Source organism: Leptinotarsa decemlineata, unplaced genomic scaffold (genome assembly GCF_025532065.1).
Source record: "Leptinotarsa decemlineata unplaced genomic scaffold, Ldec_3_MD MMD2_tig00001973_RagTag_RagTag, whole genome shotgun sequence".
NCBI lineage: Eukaryota > Metazoa > Arthropoda > Insecta > Coleoptera > Chrysomelidae > Leptinotarsa > Leptinotarsa decemlineata.
Window position 1 is genome coordinate 1,344,092 of NW_027412572.1, and position 17,418 is coordinate 1,361,509.

The window sequence follows — 17,418 nt, forward strand, 5'->3', positions numbered from 1 at the left end:
CCGGACAGATCAAATCGAATAGAAATGTACTTATTGTCGAAGATAAAATCTCATTGACAAAGTGTTACGATTTCAGAATTTTGGAGTGGAAAAGTAGTCAGAAAGTAAAAATATATATGCTACATATTGAAATAAATAATAATAATAATGAATATTCTCATGCAAGACATCTGTTTAAAAAAATCTGTTTAAAATCTGTTTCTCCGTAAATCTGCTGTCGCCCCCATAGGAACGACAACTCTCAGAAGTTGAGAAACTTGTGCGAGCTAAGGACTAACGAGGTATTACCTTTTAACGTGTGATTCCTAAGCTAACACACACATAAATGTAAATATAAGAATATGAAAACTATAAAGCATAAGAATATAAAAGTGAATACATAGAAAATAAAAGTGAGTATCTACTTCGTAAATATTTTCAAGATAGGTTGACAAGTCTGCAAAATACTGGTGCGCGTTCATTTGCCCACTTTTTCAGTACGATGACGGATACTTCATCAGGACCAGACGCCTTGTTGATATTGAGCTATTTCAGAATTTGCCTGCTAGACGCTGTCGAAAACTAATTTACGGCTCTGTGGATACTAAAGCAAATTCAAATCCAAGATAGAGTGGATGTAAACATTGACATGCCTTACACACGTGATATTGAAAATCCCAAGAATTGGCCAGGGTAGTATTCAGAACCAACATCTTGTTGATCGCAAATGCTATATCATACTCAGGAAAACTTTTTTATAATAACGAGAGAAATGCACAAGTTTTGCAGTTCAACGGGAAAAATGCAGAAACTATGTGTAATATAAAAATATTTTCATTGGATTTTTCACAGCGCACTCAAGCATTATATGAAAAGAGACGTAATTATTTTTTTATTGATAATTTTCATTTTATGTAAATTCAAAAGGAATATTAATCAAAATTATTCAACTGGGTGAATTTGTCTCTTCATCAGTAGTGTCATCCTCACCAATCTGAATTATCAGTGGCTCGATTTGTGCCTCTATTATGTTATCAAGCTTCCACATCTTTGTCTCGACTTCCGACATCACATGCCGAACACACTTCTCCCATTTCTCCGCTGTGACTCTTTTCAAAGCCTCATCTAAGAGTACTTTGAGATCTGCAAATTTGAACGTGGTGTTATGCTGAGCTACAAAATTCTTCACATCCGCCCATATTAACTCGATGGGATTGAGCTCGCAGTGGTATAGAGGCAGGCGAAGGATAATTTTGTTTTGGCCTGCTGCCATCTCATCGACTATATATTTTTGGTATTCAAGCTTGCGCTCCTTGACAATTTTTAGTAGCTGTACTCTTAGCATTGAGTCTTCAAAGCTGATATTCTTTGATCGCAGCCAATTTTTGATTTCAACCTTCTTTGAAGACGTTGTCGGAATCTTCTCTAACCGTCGCGAATGATGAGGTGCATTGTTCATTACAATCACAGCATTATCCTCCAGATGGGGTAGAACTCTGGAAAACCACTGTTCGAAAGATTCACCGTTCATTTCTTCGTGATAATCTCCAGTTTTCTTCGACTTTAAACACCACAGCCCTTCAGCAACAAACCCATTCTCATTGCCGATGTGACAAATAATAAGCCGTTTTCCTTTACCTGAAATTATGAAGAGGTATGTAAGTAAATAAAACAAATACGAAGGTTACTTTTTATATATTGAGATTGAGGCAGGTCTTAATATAAATATAAGTTCACCTGATGGATTCGTTAATCCGGTGGATAGTCCATCTAGAAAGGCCCTCCTAGATGAGATCACAGTTTCATCGACTCATACTTTAGGAGTAGTATGACCACCATTAACCCAGGTTTCATCCATACAATAAATTGTTCTCTGTTGTTCCCTATAATATTCAATTTTGGTTAAATACTCTCTCCTGCATAACACAATTTCCTCTCTATCCAATAATAAACTATTGCGCCCTCGTTTTTCCATACAAAATTCAAATGTTTCAATACTTTATGGAATGTTGATCGCTTGAAACTTGGCAATGAAACATCTTCATTTATTTCTCCGAGTACTTTGTCTATCGTGGGTATTTCATTTCTGAAAAAGTACTCATGCACTTTCCTCCTGATTGCATGTTTCTCAGCATCATCTATTGATTTTATAATGGTTTGACGATTCTGATTTGTATTCGATTTGTAAAATGTATGATTTTGTTTACATTTCCGTAAATCATTGTAAATCGAAGCGCAACACACTCCAATTTTATCGGAAACTTTCGATACGACTTCGTCGACAGTCGATGTCTCAATTTCTTCCATCTCTTTCTTGAACACATTTAAAATCACTTCTTTCATCTCAACACTCAATTGGCCTTTTTTGGATCGTTTCCTGGCTGGACTCAGAGGATAGCTCACAGTGTCATCAGCAGTGTCTGTACTGGACATCTTGGAAAACAATTTTAAACAATATCCTATAACGCACGCCACACAAACGACTGATCACAACCCTGTGCTGGTACCGAACTCGTACCAAGAAGGCGAATTCACCAATGAACGCTGCCCTTTCCATCTGACACTGGGCGATCACGTGAACATCACGCTTCGGTTTTGTTTTGTTTCACTCTATCTTGGATTTGGATAGACTTTAGTGTGGGAATAGTGGGTGGTGCCTTATAGTAGTGGAGCCCACGATACAAAATGGGGATTTACTCGAGTGTCATAGAGACATATTAGGTTGCGAAGCTTAGATGATGAGAAGAAAAAAATTTTATATAATATATACCTTTTCATCGGTGGGGAAAGCGGCTATATATTTTTAAATATGTAAAAAATACTGTTGCATGGACATACTCGAGCGCGTCCTACGTATTTTTAATAATGTTCGTATGTTAATCTAATCGTCTGCATGATGCGGGTGGTTGTACGTAAGGGTTGAAAGTGAAAAGGAAAAAAATGTAATCGAGCGCGTCAGATTTTCTGAGGGGGTGTTAAGAACAAACAAAAAAAACTCTCATTCAATAAAATCTGACGATTTCGATCTGACGCAAACTCGCGGCCATTATTATAATGTGCAAAAAAGAATTGGTCATTTTGAAATACTCAAGCGCGTCAGATTAAGATATATATGGTTCATCTTTATGTTCTAGACGTGCTGTCACTTAATCTGACGCTTATCTAGAGGGATTCGCTTAATCTGACAAAAAAATATATTTTTTTAATTTTTTCCAATCATTGAAATTAATTAATTGAAGAGTGCAGAAATTAGCATGCAAATAAATAAGTGTATGTTTTTTAGGTAGAATACTTGTATTAATAGGAAAATAATTTTGAAAAAAAGCTCAAAATAGTTTAATTCTTTATAATCAATTGATTGATTGATCATCATCTTCATCTTTATCACGAACGAGTCTCCGTGATCAGCTGTGATGGCATCATGACAACAGAATTCAGAGTGGGGACGGAGTGAGAGATTAATAGATAGAGAAAAAGTGAAAGAGGAATAGAAACTCGGAGAGAGAAATATATGTATCACACAGCTGCACGCATTGAACTTTATCCACGAATTTTTGTTATTTTGGCTTGCGGAAATCGTCAGATTATATATTTTTCGTTATCCTTGAATTATTTCCTTCAAAAAAAAAATAGCTACGCTCGAGAATGTCGAAATGACGTTATTTTTTACAACTTTGCTGCCCTCCCCTTTTTTTACGTCACTCTCAAATTGTCAGATTACTGGAATATGCACTTTTTAACATGTAATTAACTCACCCTACCTTAATCTGACGCGCTCGAGAATTTCAGATGATCAATTTTTTTTTACTAATCTGATCATTTATCCTTCACGGGCGGCCTTATGTATGAGGATCATATTTGGTGGAGGTACTCAACAGGGTACCAGGTATCCCCCTGTATATTTATCTGCCACGTTTTAGTAAATCCCGAAATCCCCGCTTGGGCGGGGACTCTGGAGTGGGACGTAAATTGTTTAGCCAGTAGATTTGCTTTTTCTATGGCTGTTGTTGCAGTTGATTGAACCATCCGCTTGTTTTAGTAATTAGCATTAACAAACCTAGTTCGGTTTTTGGCACTAGGATTTTGGAGGCGACAGCTTGCTAGCAATGTTTGTTGAACCACGGTTTGTCGTTAGAAGGTCGTTTCATTAAAAAAGGAATATATGCATCCATGGATGATAGAATAACTTCCGTGACTACAAAAATTTTGGAAATGGTGTTGAAGATCCACCTGTTAATATCCCATTTTGAAAAAATATATTTTTCACACCACTGAATTCTACGTAGAAAAGTGCTTTGGAAATGTTTCCATGGAAAGAAGGAATTTTCGGCAAGAAAAAAGTTACAGCAACTTTTCGAAAATTCACATTTTCCAAAAAAATGCTGTAACTCAGAAACGATAACTGATATCGATATGAGGTTCTACCATTGAGTTTGTCATGAAGTTTGATTCTCAGTCATAGCCATTAGTTTCCGTATATCCGTCGTATCCGTATACAAATAAATTTGTATGATCCGAGTTCTTGAGTTCCTGAATAGGTAGCGAATTGATTTCAACTTTCTGACTAAGAAATTACAATGGTTTTTCCAGCTACGTTGTTCAAAATGAAGACCCCTAAATAATTTGTTGACTCGACATTCTCCAGCAAAATTGAATTCTTTTTTGAGGTTTGCTGCATATTTTCCGGTGATTATGAAACCGTAACATATGCCTTTCAAAAATGTTCGAATACAAGGGAATTGATGGATGTAGCCGTTATTATGTGGTAGGAGATCATAATGAAATAGAGAGAATTGGAACTTTCTATGTTTGTTTACCACTTTTATACGTCACTAATGTTGTTTCTGTAGTTTCGTCCTATAAGAACATTTTCAAATAATTGAAATTGTAATTGTTACATTAGTTACAAATAAAAGTGGTAAAAAAAACATTGGCAAGTTTTGTTTCTCCTTTTGTTTCTTTTTTGATAAATTATATGAATGATTATTATTGACTATGAATAGCATTTTGTACAGAATTTTTAATGGAATGGAAAGTTAACTCGAGTGTTATTCCAAAATACTCATAATAATAATAATGATATTTATTCACACAAGAAAAATAATTACAGATTATAATTTAAAAAATTCAGCATTACAAGAATAAACCACGCAAGCAGTAGGTACTACTTGTGTGTGGGCATATACACCATGAGTATATAGAAATAAATTATTCGAGAGTACTTTACTAAAATTACTAACAATAAAATCAAGTATACAATTATGGCATGGTAGTTCCAAGAAATAATGAGCCTTTTTTTATCTAATATTAAAAACAAGACGAGATTTGTAATGTATTTGATAATTCATTTGAAAAAACATAGTAATCTGAAGACTTGTCAAGCTATAGAAGATGCAGATAAATATTACTGGGGTTTTTTCCCAACACCAAATCGTTATTTTTACACGTCGACACGTGTTTCGATCACCAAGTGATCATCTTCAAGAGGAAGATAAAACTAGAAACTACTCAGAACTAAAGCTACTTATGCTATTCAGGTACATCATACAGGTAGGTAATCAGTAATACCAACCATACAAGTGTACCCCCCTAAATTAATTTTACAATTGGCCTTTCTATTATTTTACAATATGTCCTTATGTATGTTTAAATGTTACAGCTATTTATAGAACAATTTTCAGCTATATAAAATTAGTTTCACAATATTGCCTATCTAAATTTATTTACAATGTGTCTTTTTGTAGTAATCAGTAAACCCAACAATATTATTACAACAAGCTATATAGTATGCTATTTGGTATTGGTCCGTTATCGTTATTCATAATATTATTATGTTTACTTATTTCTACACTCTCATTGGCATCTAGTTGCCTGTTGTTGTTAACTTGTCTAACTAATCTTAAAGAACTGAAGTCTATGGAATGGTTTTGTTGCAAAATATGATGGGCGACTGCTGATTTTTCAGGTCTTCCATATTTTAAGTGTGCTATGTGTTCCTTATATCTCACTTTAATAGATCTTTTTGTCTGTCCATAATATTTTGCATCGCAGTCCTTACATTCAATTTCGTAAATTCCAGACTTTTCCGAATTCTCGACCTTGTCTTCTGGACTTCCCAAAAGGCTCTGCAGTGTATGACTTGTTTTAAAACCACCTTCATAGCTAGTTCCTTGGAAATCTTTCCAAAGTTCTTCGTATATTGGTGGTATGGAACTGAGATGTATTCATCTTGGTTTTTGTCCTTTCTGAAAGTCGAGATTTCGTTCATTCTTAACCTAAACTTCTTTTTTCTAATTATGTCATCTACAATACCCCTCGGGAAACCGTTAGTGGCTGCTATTTCCTGTATTGTAGGTTTTTTTTTGTGAACCTATCATGTGTTAGAGGGAAAGTCAAAAGACGATGCACTAAAAAATTCAACCCAGCACGTTTGTGCTGTCCACAGTGATGTGAACTGTCAGGAATATACCTGTATGTGCTTGTTTCTTTTCTAAATATATCGTATTCTAACCCTCCATCTTTGCTCCTCATTACCAAAACGTCAAGAAATGGTAGTTGTCCCTTATTTTCTAATTCATACGTGAATTTTATTGATGGACATCTATTATTTAAAAAGGAAACAAAGTCCTCGATATTCGATTTTTTGGTGTCGAATACCGCGAAAATATCATCCACATACCTTAGCCAAATCCTAGGAAAATACTTTGACTTTTCTTTAGTTTCCATTTCGAATCTGCTCATGAACAGGTCTGCCAGGTAGGAGAACAAGGGATTTTCCATGGCCGTTCCTTCCTGTTGTTCATAAAACCTTCTACCTGGAAAAAATTTTGTTTCATACACAAATTGGTAAGAGAAACGAATTCATCGATTTCGTTGTTATTGAAATTATTTTTCTCCAGTAATTTCCTGAGGTATTGCAGGGTCTGTGGAATTGGGACGCTAGGAAATAATGAACTAACATCAAAAGAAACCAAAATCTCACCTTCTTGCAGAACCATGTTTTTTGTATGTTGTATAAACTCTAAAGAGTTTTCTATACTAAAACTTGGTTCCGCAATAGACAAGGTTTCAAATTCCTTAGTGAATTACTTAGGGAATTACTAGAGAAAAATAATTTCAATAACAACGAAATCGATGAATTCGTTTTCTCTTACCAATTTGTGTATGAAACAAAATCGTTTCCAGGTAGAAGGTTGCTTTTATGAACAACAGGAAGGAACGGCCATGGGAAATCCCTTGTCCCCCTACCTGGCAGACCTGTTCATGAGCAGATTCGAAATGGAAACTAAAGAAAAGTCAAAGTATTTTCCTAGGATTTGGCTAAGGTATGTGGATGATATTTTCGCGGTATTCGATACCAAAAAATTGAATATCGAGGACTTTGTTTCCTTTTTAAATAATAGATGTCCATCAATAAAATTCACGTATGAAAAATGACCTGAATGTTTATTGTCGTATCTCTAACAGTTTAAAAGTTATATAAGCATTAAAGTCAACAAATGGATCAGCTGCTGCAACTTTTGCAGCACTTGTATTTTCAAAATTGAATAAATAATGGAAAAAAAAATTCGGTATTTTTATGCTCGTGGTTGTTTTTGTTATTTTTACAAATCTCAAGAAAAAATAAAGCTAAGTTGAGAATTTATTTATAACAAATTATTAAATTATTGAACAATGAAATTGTCAATGGATTTTTTTTATTTTGTTGATTTGTATTCAACTGTTAATTATGATTTTGAAAAAAATATCTCAACTAATAATTTAAACAGTAGATATATAAAAAACCGATTAAAAATGATTAAATATTATTATTAAACAAATTTGTTTTTCAAAAAATTATAATTGACAGTTCTCTATAGAGTTGTGACATTTTTTTTTTAATATTGAAATAGTCTATTTGTTAATAAAAAATTTATAAACAAATGAAGACAAAAATCATTTGTTTCACTTCATAAATATCTCTTATGTACATAAAAACGATGAAATGATAATGAATGAAAAAAATGGTTACAACATTATTGTGTTTTTTCTTTTTTTGTTTATTTAAAAGAAATATTATAAACAAAGTGTTGAAATTTTCGAATCTTTTATCATGCAATCTTCTCTTGTATGGATCTAAGAAGAGCTTCACGAAGCGAAAAAATGTTACGGTAATTATTCAAATATTTATTTTACTTTGAACGATAAAGAAAGTTTTAGAAAATTTTGTTGATTAACAGTTGTCTATATTATTGAAAAAATAACTTTAATGAAAAATTCCTATGGGAATCAGCTCTCTATGTTATTTAGATTATATCGCAAATTATTCAAATTTTTCTATTCACTTCAAGTACCTTAAAAAAATTATTTTCAAGTTACGTACTCGCTTAGAGGCCTTGCGCGCAACCTAAAAATGGCGCGTTTCGGTAGTCGGAACTTTTTTTTTAAATTCAAAAATATTTATAGTTTACGAACTATAAACAACAAAACCGAACACTGCTTTTTAGGGTCTTTAATTGTTTATAACTTTCAGATTTTTTTTTCACAATAATCTAGACAATATTTAATTGTTTACTAAGAATATGTCTATTCAACAATAATCTAAACGTATATCCCATACTATACAGGGTGTTCCTTAAACACATGCTAATATTTAAGGAGGTAATTCTTAGACCTATTTTAAGGAAAAAACGTCCTATGGACGTATGTCCTAAACGCCTTAACTTTTGAGATACAGGTTGGCAAAGTTTTCAAAAATAATCAGTTTTTTAATAATAACTGAGATAATTTTGTAGACATCTTTGGCATATTTGGTACATATGTTCCATGCCTCAAGGCGCATTTTCTGATGTACAATTTTCTTAATTTTCTCTGCCAGTGGCGTACATACGAGTTTTGAAATGTATATTTTTGGCAAAAAAAATACTACGCCACTGCTTTATTTTGAATTAAAAAATTATTTTTAAAATCTCCATACATTTTTGAGCACATTTGATTTGTAGGGTTTTCTTTGTCCGACGCATGGTTTTCGCTCAAAAAATTAAAAATCGCTTTACTCAAGGATAAATTCCTTAAAAATCTGATGCGGTATCGTGCATCGACTGAAAGCAAACTAAGAGATCAGATTTGTTGCAAAATAATTGAGGATCTAAAAGGTATTTGTTTGTTGTCAGATGCACTGTTCTCAATTAAAATTACGTCATAACGCAGCACCGCTTAATAATAAATAAATAAATTTAGTTATCCTGGAATAAATGACGTGTAGCAGAATTTATTTACTGCACCTCTTGGAAATATGGAGTTTGTCGATATGTGATTTCTTTTAAAGATTAAAAGCAGAAAAAACAGCGTACCCACCATAGCAATAAAAAACGAATTCTCTGTATGTACATTCGTCAGTAGCTGATATTGATGTTGGTTTAAAGTAAGGTGTTGGTGTTAAAAACTGTCACAGCGCGTTTTGATTGATTTTGAAGTGTTATTGAAGTTATTTTGGTAGTCCGCTGTTTTCCTGAATATCAGTAAATATGGTAAATTATACGAATGCGGAAATGACGCAAATGCATTACGTATATGGCCTTGCCGATGGTAATGCAACAGAAGCCAGGCGCATTTATCAGGAAAGATATCCTAATCGTGCCTTACCAGATAGCCGAACCTTTTCAAATATTCATCGTCGACTTGGGAAAACTGGTAGTTTCAAGAAAGGGACTCCGGAAGGTAGACCTCGTGTAGTACGAATTCCTGAAATTGAGGAAGCGGTGCTGCAAGAAATTGAGGAACATCCTGAGACGAGTACGAGGAAGATCGCTAGAACTCTGGATATTTGTCATCAAATTGTTTAGCGTATTTTGGTTGATTTTTTGTTATACCCATACCATATTTCAAGAGTGCAGGCATTATTCCCCAGAGATTTTCCACAGCGTGTGAACTTCAGTCAGTGGTATCTACAAAGTATTGCACTAAATCCGCAGTTTGAGACACAAATTATGTTCACAGACGAAGCAAATTTTTCTCGGAATGCCATTCAAAATTTCCATAACAATCATGTGTGGGCTGAAGAAAATCCCCATGCAATAACCGAAACCCATTTCCAACACCAATTTTCGGTTAATGTATGAGCAGGAATTATAGGTGATCATCTAATAGGCCCATTTATTCTACCAGGACGCCTTGATGGTCGTTCTTATGTACACTTTCTCGAAGAAGACTTACCTGGGTTATTGGAAGATGTGCCACTTGCGTTAAGGAATCGAATATGGTACATGCACGATGGCGCCCCTGCTCATTTCAGTGTAATTGTCCGAAACCATTTAAATACAGTTTATCCTAATCGTTGGATAAGTCGCGGAGGACCTCAGCAATGGCCAGCAAGATCCCCCGATCTCAACAGTTTAGATTTTTTTTTTATGGGGTCACCTTAAAACTTTCGTGTATAAAACTCCCGTTAATACTTTAGAAGATTTAAGAGAGCGAATAGTTGCCTCGTATGAAACTATACGAAATACGCCGGGAATATTTGAACGGGTGCGTAATTCCATGCGTAGAAGGGCGGAAGCATGCATACTAAGTGCAGGTGGCCACTTCCAACAATTTTTATAATAAGTTTTGGTATTATTACTGATTAACAGATTTGTGCTATTCGTTTAGACTCGCTGTCACAAAATAAAATAAAACTCGTTTTTGTGAAAAATTTATTATTTTGCAGATTATGTTTTCAAATATTATTAGGGAATTGGTAATGCGTTATGAAGCAATTTTCAGATTCTCATTCATTTCAGAATTGATCTAATTTCTTAATTTGCTTTCTGTCGATTTTTATTTTTTTAGTGAAAATCATGCGTCGGACAAAGAAATACCAGGAAATCAAATTTTCTCAAAATTAAATGAGGATTTTAAAAATGATTTTATTTTGAAAAGAAAGCATTGGCGTAGTACTTTTTCCCCAAAAGTATTCAATGCGAAACCTGTAGGGATGCCACTGTTTGAAAAAATACAAATTTGTGTACATCAGAAAATGCGTCTTGAGGCATGGGACAAATGTACCAAATATGCCAAAGATGTCTACAAAATTATCTCAGTTATTATTAAAAAACTGATTATTTTTGAAAACTTTGCCACCCTGTATCTCAAAAGTTAAGGCGTTTAGGACATACGTTCATAGAAAGTTTTTTTCTTAAAATGGGTCTAAGAATTACCTCCTTGAATATTAGCATGTGTTTAAGGAACACCCTGTATAAAAGTGTGAACATGTAAAATGTTAAATAATAAATATGGAGATAAAAAATATGAACTTTTAGGATTTCAAAATACTCGAATATACCGATATACAGGTACTAAGTGTACTTAGAATAACATTATGAATATCTGAAATTACTTTCAATTTTCAATTATTGACCGTATATAATGACGAGGCGATAATTTTATAAATAGTTTTAAATCTTTTTTGAATCTGAATGTTGACGTTTCGTTTTGCAGTGTTTCGGAAAGGAGATTAAATACTTTTGGTGCTAAATATTGATAGCATTTCTGGCCTATTGATTTCGAAGCGAAAGGTACTGAATAATCATTTTTTTGTCTCGTAGTATAGTCTATGAGAAGGTTCAATAAGTTCAGTCCTATTGAAGAACTGAGTTGTAGCGATGTGGTAAAAGAATACTTATCAAAAATCTCAGACTCTTCATAGATAGCGTCACTCGCGTATCTGTTGCTTTTGAAAAGCACTGTTCTTAGGAAACGTTTTTGCATTACTTCAAGTGGCTTTAAATCGGTTTTAGAAACTCCTTTCCGTCCGACTATTCCATAGTTTAAGTGTGATTCTATTAAACTTTGATAAAGAATTTTGAGAATAGAATGTCTGCCTGAATCTATATAGAATACATCGAAGTTCTTTCACTAGATAATATATAAGTGAGTTCCATTTGAAGTGCTTATCAAGATAATTAGTTTTATCTGCTGACATAATGGTGGAGTTTTTACCGATAGAAATTTGATTGAAGTGCGGTGAATAAGTTTCATTGCTGCTGAAAAGTTAGTAATTGGTTTTTCCGAAATTAATCTACAGCAATCTATAATACAGTCATTTAATTATCTTGGAAAAGTCATTTTCGATTCTATGTTTTAATTCCTGCCAATTGTTACTTTCTTAGAACAGGACAGTATCGTTCGCGAAACTATTCAACTCAATCACAACGACAAAACGTAATTAATATAAATAATACTCACCTTGATTTTTGGAAAAAGCCGGCAACCAAGAAGAGTTTTTAATAAACACTCGTAGTTCTATGATCACAAACAAGTGTCGTCAATACTATTTCGCTGGCAAAATATTCGTAACAGCCGAGTTTCTAATTACTTCTTTCTACTGTACCTGGCCACCGTTCTGATTATATGTATTTAGGTATACCTGCACATGATACTTCTCCCGATTGTCAATTGGTTTACGTCACACATTGTCAAATGCCTCTGCGATGTATTGGATTAATACAGTTACAAGCAACTGACCGTGGACAGATTTAATATGAATTAGAGATTGATGAGATCAATAAATGACGAAAACATTCAAAGAATAACTTGATATTGGTAGTTTTGAAAAAATCAAATGATTCACTAAAATCAGTTAATTAATTCGAGAACCTATGAATAAGATTCATTTCTACGTAAACAAAAATAATTAAAATTGAAAGGGTTATATTTTTAGGAGTGATTAATTTTTGGGAAAGAATGTTTTTGGCTTTCTACTACACCATCTTAATACAAAAAATATGGGAATCTTCCAAAGAAAGGAAGGAAGCAATCAATTTCAAATAAGTTATTAGATAAGATGTGTCGGAAAGTTACTTCTTTTCATAATCTATTTTGAAAGTATTGGTGTTTTCCGACGTTTGGAAGATTCCTACATTTTTTGGATGATGATGGATGAGTAGAAAGAAAAAACATTTTTTTGTACAACTGTCATTAAAAGAGACATTTTCAGTGGTTGTCAAGAGTATTAAAAGATGATGTTTCCGAAGTAACGTGTTAAAAATATTTTCAACGCGATTTTTTTCGACCAAATAGCAATGAACAAAACATGATTATTCAATTTTCAAGATTTTTTTTTCCGAATTCTTGGGGTTCTTGTTGAATACTCTTCGTGAGCAAAACAATAGCAAAATCAATACTCCTGACCGCTCTGGACTGAATGATTCCGTACAACCCATCTCGTCTTGTGTTTGTAAATCTTTTGCTGGAAAAATCCTCACTTGTTTACTTTGTGGTAAATGTTCAAGAAGTACCGAAAACTTATGTGAATTTCTGGAACTTCATCTAGCTTTTCCTAATACGACTAATTACCAGTCCGTGCAAAGCTTATTGTTAAATCATCTGAAAATGGAATTTTTAACAGGTGATGATCGACTGTATTGTCAAACATGCGCCAATCTAACTGACTGTTATAAGGAAACAAGTATATCTGAGGCACCAGTCAATCTAATAATAACACTGATAATTTTCAAACAAGACTCAACCTCTAACGGAAGCAAGAAACTCTTTGGAGGGTTCGAAATAGATGAACATTTCAAACTAGCAGACCACTGTTATAATATTCATGCATTCATTGTTCACTGTGGTTCTGGCGTTGAATTTGGTCATTATTACGCCTTGGTCAAAGAAGAAACGGACTGGTTTAAGTTTGACGATAGTCGTGTCACGAAGTGTTCTGGCGATGCATTGAATTTATTGGAGCCTCTGGAGACACCCTACATTTTGTTTTATGAGAGAGAGGACATTGTTAGATCAAGATCTTCAGATGATGTGGTGCTGCAGGTTTTTCCGGGTTTTCGTGCAGCTGAAAAAGCAAATGCGCCACTTGAATCAATGAAGTCGCCCCAGAGCGCCAATTAATTTTTATTGTTGTGTTTATTTTATTTTTATCGTTGTTTCAATAAAAATTGTTTAGAAATTTTTATTATATATATATATATATATATATATATATATATATATATATCAAAAATGAAAAATTCGTGGATACAACACTCCAAACAGGGGGGCAAACTGCGGACACGTGTTTCTGGCTATTGGCCTCATCAGCGCGGTGCAGCCAAGTGTGAAGATGGGCAACACTTGTTTGCCGAAAGCAGGAAACAACACAAACGCACAGAGTCAACAACAGGAGCCAACCTCACATTTGTGGTTCCAGTTAGAAAACCTAGAATTCCCAGGCTACATCTAACACGACCACGTAGACAGCTATAGCTACCTGCGTGACTTCCGGGTTTTCTAACTGGAACCACAAATGTGCGGTTGGCTCCTGTTGTTGACTCTGTGCGTTTGTGTTGTTTCCTGCTTTCGGCAAACAAGTGTTGCCCATCTTCACACTTGGCTGCACCGCGCTGATGAGGCCAATAGCCAGAAACACGTGTCCGCGGTTTGCCCCCCTGTTTGGAGTGTTGTATCCACGAATTTTTCATTTTTGATTTATATCATGCACACTTGATAAAATCTCTATTTGTATTTATATATATATATATATATATATATATATATATAAAATAAATAGATAAGTACTCTTTGATCATTCCCATATTGATTTCAATTTAAGAGCCACCGGTATACAGCTGTTTCAGCCTATTGGGCATCGTCAGTACCGGGCAGGCGGTCCGCGATTGAAGACAAAATGAGAAAAAACCAAGAAAGTACTTGATATAAATAGCTGCGTAAACGCAAGCGAAACATAAGTGTAACCACTTATCTATTTATTTTTTGATTTTCATGGAATTATTTTCCAGCAGCTTGACTGCATTAACCTTTCTAGATTTTATATATATATATATATATATATATATATATATATATATATATATATATATATTCAGGGCTTCAGGGCCTATAATTTAATGATTTTTGAATATTTTCGCCTTTGAATAACATTACAAATCATACTTACAGTAAAAATGAGTGAAAAACAATAAATTGAAGATATAAATTGACGTAAAAGTTAACATGTATACGATTTTTTTGTGGGTTTGACAAATGTCATACCTTCACATAAATGTCATTTTCCAATGGGTATGATGATTTGATAATTTTTTACTGTAAAGAAAGAGTTATTGATTGATACATCTTTCATTACTATTATGTTTTTGATGTAGTTCTAGTAAATTACTATATATACTGCTGAGATTATTAATGTCAGATTTCTTATTCATGCAATCAGAAGACTTATTAATTTCCACCTTTTCAAGAAAAAGGCGTGTGGAAATATTTTTTTCTGTATGTGAAACTTTGATATTAGAGTAATTTGGTTCATGTCCTGTTTCTATAGAGTGTTGTGCTAATGCACATGATTTTTTATCGAGCTTTATATCACTTTTATGTGAAGTTACTCTATCACTAAGAATTCTAGATGTTGTTCCAATATAATTCAAGTTACAATTGTTACAAGGAATGTTATAAATCACATTTGAATTTTTTTGTTGTATCAGCTTCATCTTTCAATTTAGTATTCAAATTCTTTATAGTTTTAATATTTTTTTGGCATATTTTGGCATATATTTTGATATTTTGTTCATTATGAAAAAGTTTTATGATATTTGAAGGTTAGGTATAGATTTATAAGAAATATTGATAGGTGAACTATCATTACATACATTTCTGTTAATTACATCAGAATTAGTATTACTGCCAGTATTGAAAATTTTTTTATTAAGAAGTTTTCTGGGATAAGAATTATCGATCAATATGTCTCTACGAAATCTGAGATTTTTTTGCTTGAGGGAAGGATGTACTAATTTTTCTATTCTTTTTTTCAAACAGAGTATTAAATTAATTTTAACTGATTTTTTGTGAAAGGAATAGTAATTGATACATCTTCCTGAATTAGTAGGTTTGACATACCAATCTGTAATCAAGGAATTATCAGTTTTAGGAATAACTCTTGTATCAAGAAAAGGAAGGGTCTGATTATTTCCTATTTCGATAGTGAATTGTAACTTTTTATCATATCTATTGACAACATCAAGAATTTCATTAGATTTGTCATAAGGTATTGCACAGATGAAATCGTCAACATATTTCTTTAAAAAAGGAATTTTATTTTTTTTATTATATTGTATTATATTATTTCATTCAGAATATAGCAATGTTACCACATGATAAAATAAACTACCTGTATATTGGATCCTTTGTTTTTCCCAATAAGTCGTAGATTTACAATAAAAAAACGGTTGTAGACAATATGGCTCTCTGGGGTTATATCATTATTACTTGAATAAAAAGTGACGCTAGAATTTGCAAAATTGGTCAAAATGAATATTTCATCTTTCACACATGATAACCTTCACTTTTATGAGATATAATTGGTTTCAAAAACAATTCTGAAACCATGAAATCAAATTACAGATATTCATGTGTTTACAAAATCAATAATTATCCAGTTCACAATACAATATCTACATTATCACATGTTGTTTTCATTAGAAAATAACAACTGCCATATTTGTATAGAAATGTTCCACCATGAGTGATAATAGATTCATGACAACATTGTTTTCACACTATTGCAGAAAAAACTAGATAAATAACAGTGATTGATGTGTAATGTATGGAATACTTATCATACTCTCATCCGCTACCACCTCTCAGTCTTAAACCCATTTGTCCTTCTGACAAAAATCAGCCGCAAGCGTGAGAGACTACAGCAGTATATATATATATATATATATATATATATATATATATATATATATATATATATATATATATATATATATATATATATATATATATATATATATATATATATATATATATATATATATATATATATATATATATATATATCTCTGAACACGTAACGAATACCAGTTTACCAATATAGGAAAAAGTGAATCGAGCAGGGTCAACTAACTTCTGAACACGTAACAGCACACCTAGATGATGACAAATGAGATTTTGTCGAAACGTCGGTGAAATTAGAAATAATATCACATTCACGGATTAAATACCCAGAAAAACCAATCAACCGACAACTGCGGTAGCAGAAATTTGGGAAGCTAACTTGAAATGCCATCGGAAAACGAATCCACATGTTTCTAGAAATGATAGTGAATCGAGAAAGGTTAATGCAGTCAAGCTGCTGGAGAATAATTCCATGAAAATCAAAATAAGAATAGTTGATTGGTCACTGTGCTGACCCACGGTGTGTAATGATAAGGCAACACTTCACTTAACACTTTATTCACTTCCCAAAACTAACAACCAAAATCCCAACTTAATCCCCGAGATCTTCACTCGCTCGGTGCTTCATTCATACTCCCCCAGTCGCCTTTGATTATCCAATCTTTCCATGATTCATTCCAAAGCAGTGGTGTCGGTACGCTGCCACATTCCGTCCCTTTTCATCAGCTTCAATGGCTCTATCCTAGGGGGTAACTGCTGGACTAGTGGATGACCGTTTGGTGGCTCTAGTTGTCCGGG

The 17,418-nt window shown here is 33.3% G+C and overlaps 1 protein-coding gene across 2 annotated transcripts in view; it reads right to left on the bottom strand.

Moving 5' to 3' along the window:
- Nha1 (Na[+]/H[+] hydrogen antiporter 1) overlaps nucleotides 1-12,351 on the bottom strand; it is a 95,273-nt gene extending 82,922 nt beyond the window's left edge. The window contains exon 1 of one of the 2 annotated variants that reach the window (XM_074176628.1): nucleotides 12,184-12,351. The gene's annotated coding sequence lies outside the window, so the exon portion shown is untranslated. The remainder of the gene's footprint in view (nucleotides 1-12,183) is intronic. The other variant, XM_074176626.1, reaches the window with a different exon arrangement.
- Between the last annotated feature and the right edge of the window lie 5,067 nt (nucleotides 12,352-17,418).